The sequence below is a fragment of the Amblyraja radiata genome, chromosome 9 (genome assembly GCF_010909765.2).
Source record: "Amblyraja radiata isolate CabotCenter1 chromosome 9, sAmbRad1.1.pri, whole genome shotgun sequence".
NCBI lineage: Eukaryota > Metazoa > Chordata > Chondrichthyes > Rajiformes > Rajidae > Amblyraja > Amblyraja radiata.
The window spans coordinates 64,800,284-64,810,753 of NC_045964.1; the positions used below are offsets into that span (position 1 = coordinate 64,800,284).

At 44.1% G+C, this 10,470-nt stretch overlaps 1 protein-coding gene across 1 annotated transcript in view; it reads right to left on the reverse strand.

Annotated features, from left to right (window-relative positions):
• rps6kl1 (ribosomal protein S6 kinase like 1) overlaps nt 1-5,719 on the reverse strand; it is a 46,125-nt gene extending 40,406 nt beyond the window's left edge. The window contains 1 exon segment of the mRNA XM_033027661.1: nt 5,570-5,719. The gene's annotated coding sequence lies outside the window, so the exon portion shown is untranslated.
• Between the last annotated feature and the right edge of the window lie 4,751 nt (nt 5,720-10,470).

Below are 10,470 nucleotides of genomic sequence, written 5' to 3' on the forward strand. Positions count from 1 at the left end.
AAATGAAACAATTTGAAATAGAATGGCACAGTCACATCTGAGAGAAAGAAAAAACAGATTACTTGAATTTGTTAAATTTAATATCTTTCAATTTGTCTAGAGAGGATAAAGTGCTGTTTCTTGAGCTCATCATGGGCACATTTGGAAGAACTAAGGAGCAGAAAATAGCAATGACAGTGTGAGAGTAGAACAGATAATAAACGAGATGGTGGCCCTTGTGAAGAGGTTCTGTAAAGCAGTCACTCAATCTACATTTGTTTTCTTCAATTCAGAGAAGATACACTGAGTATTTCCAACATTTTCTGTTTTGTTTTGGATTTCCAGCAGGTAAATCGTTCGCCACCGGACTCTAAACTTAAACCCTTGTCCACGTCTCAGAATCTTCTGTTTAACTTATTTAATCCAATGCCAAATCTGCAAACATTATTGAAGCCTGAACAAAGCAAGTACACACACACACAAACATTCTCCGTTATAAAATACACTTTGATCAATCCTGTCATTTTCATTTTTTTCTCCCATTCAACATGCATTCCCTCCAGAAGGTCAAAGAGTAATAATGCCTTTTAGCATATCTCAGGTTATCCATTTAGTGAGATTTTAACATTCTACAGCTGCAATTATTCACAAGCTAACACTCAGACGTCCTCAAGCTTTCTTTCACTGATTCCCAATTCAGGGTCATTTGTTTTTTCTACCACTCTCCCCACTATCCCCATATTTAATTGCAGAATGTTTTAACTAAAGCTATTTCTTTCTTAAATGGAACCAACAAAAGGGCGGCACGGCAGTTGCTGCCTCATAACCTCAGAGACCCGGGTGCAATCCTAACTACTGGTGCTGTCTATGCGGAGTTTGTACGTTCTTCCTGTGACCGCATGGGTTTTCTCTGGTGTGCGGGTAATCAAAGGCCAGTGTGGGATCAGTGGGCTGAAGGGCTTGTTTCTCCACTGTACCAATAAAACAACCCCCACCATCTCCCTCCACTGTCTTTAATTGTACAACCCATTTAAAAACGTTTGGAGGTCAGCCCCATACATCGAGGATACAAAATTGCAAGCGAGAACTACAAAAGCTCCCTCCCCCCTCCCCCCACTTACCATCAACAACACCAAAGTCACATCTGTGGAGTCATTTAAGTTCCTTGGAACCATCATCTCCACGGACATTAAATGGGAGGACACCTTCGACTACATCGTAAAAAAGGCCCAACAGAGGTTGTACTTCCTGCGGCAGTTGAGGAAACACAATCTGCCACAGGCAATGATGGTCCAGTTTTATACTGCCATTAGAGTCTGTCCTCACCTTCTCCATCATGGTCTGGTTTGGCTCAGCCACCAAGCTTGATCTCCGGAGGCTGCAGCGCATCGTTCGATCAGCCGAGAAGGTTGTTGGCTGCAACCTTCGCCCCATCAACGAACTGGACACTGCAAGGGCCAGGAAGCGAGCGGGTAAGATCATCTCTGACCCTTCTCACCCTGGCCACAAACTCTTTGAAGCACTTCCCTCTGGAAGGCGACTCCGGACTGTCAAAGTCGACACAGCCAGACATAAAAACAGCTTTTTTTCCACAAGCAGTAACTCTACTAAACAGCCTAAAGTTTGTAGCCTCCTTTTGCTCTGGTATTTTATTTTATTCTTCACGTGTTTAAATTATGTTTTATTTTTGATTGTCCACTGTATATCGTGTTGTTACTTGCGAGCAAAGCACCAAGCCAAATTCCTTGTATGTATACATACTTGGCTAATAAAATGTATTCAATTCAATTCATTATATCCACTTTGTAATCATGGACATATTGTACATTTCTGTCAATTTCAAAGTCATCTAACAATACAGAAGATAAGGCAAGGTCAGAATCTAGTAGGTGGATATTATGAAAATGACTCCGTCTCGATGTGCATCATTCCCTGACATACAGTTCACCCTGTACTGTTCTGCATAATTCAGAATATGATGGTTTCTTACCAGATTCTCACTGTCTTTTTGTTTCCCCAGAGAATGCAACCAATATTACACAGATCATTATCTGAGCAGGCGTTACATTTTAGTGACATTCATAATTTAGTAGCTTGTCAAGATAAAAGCCAGGGAGGAAACATCTTTGTTAATAAAATAATATTTGCCAGTTTTTTCCTCTTATACTTGCAAAATGGCCATCTTCGTATATTCCTGGGCATTCAAGGATGACATGCTTACATGCAGGTTCTGTAGCTGATAAAGGCAATATGTGACCTACAGACCGTGAGAGATATCCTTTGTGGTTATACAGGTTTGTGGTTTATACAGCACATCTGCATGCTCTCAAGAGAATCTGAGGTATTCAATGCCACCCTAAATGCTTCTCCTCTATTGAGTAGTCCTGGGACAGAGATTCCCCTATTGGAGTGGGAATGTGACGCTTTTCTCAAGATGCTTTGAGAACATGGTAATCCTTGCCTTGATGGAACCCAGACTAGAGTGCGTGTTTTGACAGTGTGGGGTCAGACATGTGAACAACATAGCTTGCTTCTCGGGGCTGACCAAGTATCATCAGAGTGTAAAACGGTCTCAAACTAAAATGTCCAGGGATGCTGCCTAGCCAGCTGAGTTATTTCAGCACTTTGTGTCTATCTTTAAGTATCCTTCAGTGATGGGGATATTAGCCAGGGACAGGTTGCTGGCAAAATTGTGCACACCCTATCAGTGGAGCCAGCATTAGTGGTATCTTTTAAGTACCTTGACATGCCTGCTGTAAGTAGCCCAGGTCTCAGAAACAAACAAGAGGGAAGGGAATATTGTTATTATTTTATGGAAGACATTTCAGACCATCAGATCCAATGCTGTTCTTATCAAAGCAATCCAATCAGTCCTATTCCTCCCAGGAGCAAAGAAGACTGCAAAAACATTCTTGGTCCTCTTGACCGTGCGGCCTTGGAGCTTTACGTCACATTCCTGCCACAGTTGGTGGTCATTTTTCATTATTTCCACACACCATCTATCGGTTGGACCATGATCTTTGGGGGCTTGTAGGTCTATTTCTTACTTCTTGAGGTGTGATGGTTTACCAATCCAAGCACACTTTATATCTGTGGTGAATTATCTCCTGAAACACCTGGCTATTCTCCTCTAAAAGAGAAGGGAAGAATGCCTGCAGGTTCTAATTACAATAGACTCATCAGAACTGCCCTGCAATTCGCTGCTAAATATTGCCACAATAGACAATAGGTGCAGGAGTAGGCCATTCGGCCCTTCGAGCCAGCATCGCCATTCAATGTGATCATCCCCAATCAGTACCCCGTTCCTGCCTTCTCCCCATATCCCCTGACTCCACTATTTTTAAGAGCCCTATCTAGCTCTCTCTTGAAAGCATCTGGAGAACCCGCCTCCACTGCCAATTCAGCTGCCAAGCAATTTCATGGAAACATAGAAAATAGAAGCAGGAGTAGGCCATTCGGCCCTTTGAGCCCGCACCACCATTTAATACGATCATGGCTGATCATCCAAAATCAGTACCCCGTTCCTGCTTTCTCCTCATATCCTGTTTCCATTAGCCCTGGGAAAGTCTAGAACTAGAGGTCATAGCCTCGGAATTAAAGGACATTCTTTTAGGAAGGAGTTGAGGAGAAATTTCTTTAGTCAAAGGATGGTAAATCTGTGGAATTATTTGCCACAGGAGGCTGTGGAGACCAAGCCAGTGGATATTTTTTTAAGGCAGAGATTGATAGATTCTTGATTAGTACAGGTGTCAGAGGTTATGGGGAAAAGGCAGAAGAATGGGGTTAGGAGAGATAGATCAGCTATGTTTGGATGGCAGAGTAGACATGATGGGCCGAATGGCCGAATTTTACTCCTAATCCTTATGAACCTAAGAGCTATATCTGACTCTCTCTTGAACATAACCAGTGAATTGGCCTCCACTGCCTTATGTGGAAGATAATTCCCCAAATTCACAACTCTCTGGGTGAAAAAGATTTTCCTCATCTCAATCCTGAAGCCAATGTGTGCCTTTGAAAAAATATTGTAACAAGTCATCCCACTTTAATGCTGTCACAATATTAGAGGTGTTAATTTGCTACATGCTACAACAGCTGTTACTCTCAACATAATCACATACTTCACACTTATAAACAGCAATGATGTCAGACTGTGGGTCTCCGTCTCGTCTTAAATGAGAATATCTACTGAAGCGAACCAAAGTTGGATTTGTTTTCATGTTAAATATATTAATATTTCGCAGATGTCGCAGCGGCCTCTGCAGTCTGTCTGGTTTTTTTTGTCCCGTTGAGGGTACAGTTTGTACAATTTTAAATGTGTACGTGTGGGGGGTGGGTGGGGGAAACTTTTAAATCTCTTCCCTGCACGGAGACCCGACCTTTTCTCTGTAGGGTCTCCGTTGTCGTTGGGGCCTAGCACCGTGGAGCGGCCTCCACCGGAACGACCTGGAGGCTCAAGTCACGGAGCCTGCGGAGCTGCGGACCTTCCATCGTGGAGCTGGCCGGCTTCGGAGCGTGGAGAGCTGCGGTGGCACGCGGCTGCGACCTGACTCCGGTGGATGGTGACACCGGGAGCTCGCGGGTCCCTGGTGGGAGACTGCTTTGCGGGGCACCGGCAACAGCGACTTCTCCCGCTCGAATTGCGGGGTTGAGAGTGACCTGGAGCGGGGCCTTACATCGCCCGGCGCGGCTTTAAATTGCCGCGGACTTGCTAGCACCCGCCGGGGGCTCCAACATCAAGACCCGGAGCAGGGCCTTACATCGCCCGGCGTGGCTTTAAATTGCCGCGGACTTGCTAGCACCCGCCGGGGGCTCCAACATCAAGACCCGGAGCAGGGCCTTACATCGCCCGGCGTGGCTTTAAATGGCCGCGGACTTGCTAGCGCCCGCCGGGGGCTTTGACTTTGACATCGGGAGAAGAATGAAGAGCAGGGGAGAGACAAGACTTTGCCTTCCATCACAGTGAGGAGGAGGTTCACTGTGATGGATGTTTGTGTAAATTGTGTTGGCGTGTGTCTTGTTTCTTTTCTTGTATGGCTGCAGTAATCAAATTTCGTTTGAACCTCATGTGAGGTTCAAATGACAAATAAATGGTATTGTATTGTATTAACTGTGAAGTAATTGACAACCACGCGCGGTGTTTTAACATTTGCTGGATTGATTATTTATGCAATTTAGTAATAACCTGTAACTCGTATCCAGTATAACTGCATTACACTGCCCATAATACTCATTGAAAATAATTTAACAATTGTGAATGTATTACTCTTTAAATACTTTTAGGAGGTTCGGGGTTAGATGTTTCTTTTGTTAGTAGTTTGCCGTTATGTGTTCTCCCTGGTCCCCCTTCCGGCTGATATTGCCACCGCCTAGTGACAATGCTGGGTCTCTCGGTTCAGCCGCCCGCCGCGTTACATACAACCAGGAGACAAAGTATCAAAGGAAACAAAATGTGTCGCTTTCGCTCGTTGCAACTCCAACCTCTTACCCCCTCCTCATCCGCGCAGATGCAGCATCTTACCTTTTCTTCCCTCCCCCCATCATCTCGTTCAACTCATATATTTCACCAGTTTCCCAGTTAGCCATGAAATACCTTGTGCAGTTTCCACCTCTTCAGCCACTACATTTTCTCCTCCACGATTTTTACGACAACGTTGTGATTTTTTTTGTGTGTGTGTGTGGAATAGCAAGGAAAGGTTCTGTACCTAGAAAGAGGAAAAAAAAAGTCGTAAACCGACTGAAGGGGAGGAGCTGGCGTTTTGATCGGCGGTACAAGGAGGTTTCTTAAAGTGCCAGCGTCTTTCACTGCAGCAGTAGCAGCCTTATATTTACCCAGTAACCAACTCCAATGCTCCCTTGCACTGAAGTTCTGGGTCTTCGATGTCCTTTCGGAAACGACTGGGGTCATCAGCCAACGACCAAACCGCAGATGCTGGAGGAAAACACAAACATTTTCCGTGCGTCCTTTCCCCACCCCTGTACAGTACATTCCTACTCAGCCCAGGATATTTTTATTCCAACGCCGTGCCCTTTCTCCCAGTGCGCAGCAGTCTTTATATCTGTGTCTTTTTTAAAGAAAAAAAGTAGTCCTCTGAAGAAAGATCCTGAAGAACTAAGCAACATAGCCAGCCAAACTGCACAAATAAAACAAAATACCATGCATTTTCTGGAAATGAAGCATCTCCTGTGACGAGATTGCAATGAGCTCACCATTCTCAGTGACTAACTCCCACACTCCCACAGACTCTGATCTCAGTACTTCCAGCATTCTCCTGTTTTATAAAATAACCTTTATCAGTAATGTATTCACCCTGCAGATGTTGCCTGACAAGATGCGATATCCGAAGTAGGATTCAAAATGCTGGAGTAACTCAGCGGGACAGGCCGCATCTCTGGAGAGAAGGAATGGGTGACGTTTCGGGTCAAGACCAAAGATTATAGGCATATTTGCATTTAGCCTCACTCTGACAATGGAGGAGACCTAGGATCGAAAGGACAGTGTGGGAATGGGAAGGAGAATTAAAGTGTTTAGCAACCGGGAGATCAGGTAGGTTCAGGCAGACTGAGCGAAGGTGTTCAGTGAAACGATCGCCCATTCTAAGTTTGGTCTCGCCGATGTATAAGACATTCACAGACAGGTCGCACAAGCTTCTCCTTTTCTATGTTGGTTAGATAACTTGATTAACACCATTAGGGCTCAATCCAATAAGGTGCAGCCAACATCTCTAGAGCACGAGATTGATCCCTGGGATGGCGGGACTGTCATATGAGGAAAGATTGAAAAGACTAGGCTTGTATTCACTGGAGTTTAGAAGGATGAGGGGGTTCTTATAGAAACATATACAATTATAAAAGGACTGGACAAGCTAGATGCAGGAAAAATGTTCCCAATGTTGGGCGAGTCCAGAACCAGGGGCCACAGTCTTAGAATAAAGGGGAGGTCATTTAAGACTGAGGTGAGAAAAAACTTTTACACCCAGAGAGTTGTGAATTTATGGAATTCCCTGCCACTGGATGGATTTAAGAGAGATTTAGATAGAGCTCTAGGGGCGAGTGGAGTCAATGGATATGGGGAGAAGGCAGGCACGGGTTATTGATAGGGGACGATCAGCCATGATCACAATGAATGGCAGTGCTGGCTCGAAGGGCCGAATGGACCTCCTCCTGCACCTAGTTTCTAAGAGAGACTTCCCAGAGAATATAAATGAATAGCTCTGACAGCTGATGGTGCTATGTGGCTTGCAACACCAATACAATGTTCTAATTCATAGCTGTGGAGGCCCAGTCGATCGATATCTTTATGGCAGAGATAGATTCTTGATTAGTACAGATGATTAGTACTGCTGTCATCGGTTATGGTGAGAAGGCAGGAAAATGAGGTTGAGCGGGAAAGATAGATCAGCCAAAATTGAATGGCCTAATTCTGCTCCTATCACTTATGAACTTATGAATGCAAAGCAAAGTATACATGAAAGGTGGAATGGACAGAATACAATTTGTGAAGCAGACGGTTTAATTTTAAATGCAATAAAAATAACTACAGATGTTGGTTCATACCAAAGAGAGACACAAAATCCTGCCTGACCCACTGAGTTACTCCAGCATTTTGTGCCTATCTTTGGTTTAATTTTTATTCGGCAGAGATACACTACCTGTTTATGGAATATAACTCGTTGCTAACTGCTTGAATAGGCATAATGACTTGTCAGAATAAATGGATCTATCCATGCACAAGAAGCCAGTGTGAGTTGGGAGCATTCTTACCTGCGTCAGAAGGATGTGGTTTCAAGCGTGTTTCTGTTTTTTCATCATTCTCTTTGTCGTTCAGAAACTGAAACTGATATGTTTTTCTTCCCTCAAGTAATCATAAATATTTGACAATTAATTATGTGAGTCATTTATGGTTTCTTCTTGTACACAATAACACAGAGTTTTGGGAAGCATGGTTGTTTACTGCATTGATACTTAAGTAATAGTACTTACTTAAAGTGATACTTACCTCCCTTTAATGTGAACTATTTTAACATATTTTCTTATGTATGATAAAGATACTTGTAATATAATTAGCTATGTGACAAAATGGCTTTAGGTAACAGCAATTATTGTAAACAAAATTTTACATATTTTATTGGAAGTAAATTACAGTGGAAGGTTTTGATGTGTTGAGCACCTTCCCATACATGTAAATCTTGCTGCAGTTTTTGAAGTGCAGTTGGAGGAGGAGAAACATTGTTTTGTTTTGAAGGAAATAAATATTGATAAACATACAGTTTCAAAGGAAAATTTAGATGGAGAATCTAGAATAAGCTGCCACCCTGACCCTCCAATAGCCATGTTTTTGTAATAGCAATAATATCCCAGTTGCAAGTATCTATCCATATGCTTAAAGAATTCTTAAATAATCTGTGTGGTGAGAGAACCTGGTTTAAGCATAGTCTGTAGTTAACAAATAGTCAATAGTGCTTTCCTTGGTGTCAAGAGAGTGAGGGAAAGGCTGTGAGCCCTTGCTATTAGAAACATAGAAACATAGAAATTAGGTGCAGGAGTAGGCCATTCGGCCCTTCGAGCCTGCACCGCCATTCAATATGATCATGGCTGATCATCCAACTCAGTATCCCGTACCTGCCTTCTCTCCATACCCTCTGATCCCCTTAGCCACAAGGGCCACATCTAACTCCCTCTTAAATATAGCCAATGAACTGGCCTCGACTACCCTCTGTGGCAGGGAGTTCCAGAGATTCACCACTCTCTGTGTGAAAAAAGTTCTTCTCATCTCGGTTTTAAAGGATTTCCCCCTTATCCTTAAGCTGTGACCCCTTGTCCTGGACTTCCCCAACATCGGGAGAAATCTTCCTGCATCTAGCCTGTCCAACCCCTTAAGAATTTTGTAAGTTTCTATAAGATCCCCTCTCAATCTCCTAAATTCTAGAGAGTATAAACCAAGTCTATCCAGTCTTTCTTCATAAGACAGTCCTGACATCCCAGGAATCAGTCTGGTGAACCTTCTCTGCACTCCCTCTATGGCAATAATGTCCTTCCTCAGATTTGGAGACCAAAACTGTACGCAATACTCCAGGTGTGGTCTCACCAAGACCCTGTACAACTGCAGTAGAACCTCCCTGCTCCTATACTCAAATCCTTTTGCTATGAAAGCTAACATACCATTCGCTTTCTTCACTGCCTGCTGCACCTGCATGCCCACTTTCAATGACTGGTGTACCAAGACACCCAGGTCTCGCTGCATCTCCCCTTTTCCTAGTCGGCCACCATTTAGATAATAGTCTGCTTTCCTGTTTTTGCCACCAAAATGGATAACCTCACATTTATCCACATTATACTGCATCTGCCAAACATTTGCCCACTCACCCAGCCTATCCAAGTCACCTTGCAGTCTCCTAGCATCCTCCTTCTATTGGGGAACTAATGGCGCCTGCTGGAATGCTATTGGCTAGAAATAGTGCTATGGTGGGCTCTTGCTTCACGGTATAAAGCAGGCGTCTGCAGCATGCTCCTTTGTTCTCTGAAGGGTCTGGGATGGTGACCGGCATCTCGGACAGGGCATAGGCATGGGCATGGGCATAGGCATAGGCAGGTGTGCTGCTGTAGAAGGGCCCCTGCGCATATCTAGATAAGTAGATGTTTACTCCCTATTGCCAATAAACTTGATTTAGACTGGAATGCCTCACCGGTGGGCTGGGTAGTGACCATCACCTCGGAAGGGGGTATAGAGAGAAGTGTGCTGTTGGAGAAGGGGCCTTGCGCATACCTAGATTTGTTTCAGAGATGTTTACTCTCTATTACCAATAACCTTGATTTATACTGTAACTGAAGTGTGAGCCTTTTTCTGTTCTATCAGTCTGATAGATTGTGGAGGCATTGATAGTGATAGCTCAAGAATGTATTCAAGAGAGAGTTGGATATAGCTTAGGGCTAACAGAGTCAAGGGATATGGGGAGAAAACATGAACAGGGTATTCTTCTTCTTTTCGAGTCTTTGAAGCTGGTTGACTAAATGACAGTTTCCCATTCCTTTACACAGTCCTTTGCGTTTTTGTTGAACACTGCAAGATCCTTTGAGCTGCACTGGTTGGGTAGTAGGGGGCAGACAAGGCAGTGCTGCATTGTAGGGTCCTCTTCTCCACATTCACAGGTGGTTTGGCCAGTTTCATAGCCCCATCTGGCCATGGCAGCTTTTGATCGCCCTGTTCCTGTTCTCAGGCGGTTGAGCGTCTTCCACTGGACCCATGGTGCTTCTGAGCCCGGAGGGAGGGCTTCAGAAGGAGGGATACCCATGTCAGTAGGAGGGGGGTTGTCCTCAAGCCTTTTTGTCCATCAACAGGGTATTGATTTAGGATGATTAGCCATGATCATATTGAATGGTTGTGCTGGCTCGAAGGGCTGAATGGCCTACTCCAGCACCTATTTTCTATGTTCTAACCTTGAACCTGTTCCCTTGCAACAATTTGTCGGTCATGATTTCCCTTTCGTGAAACCT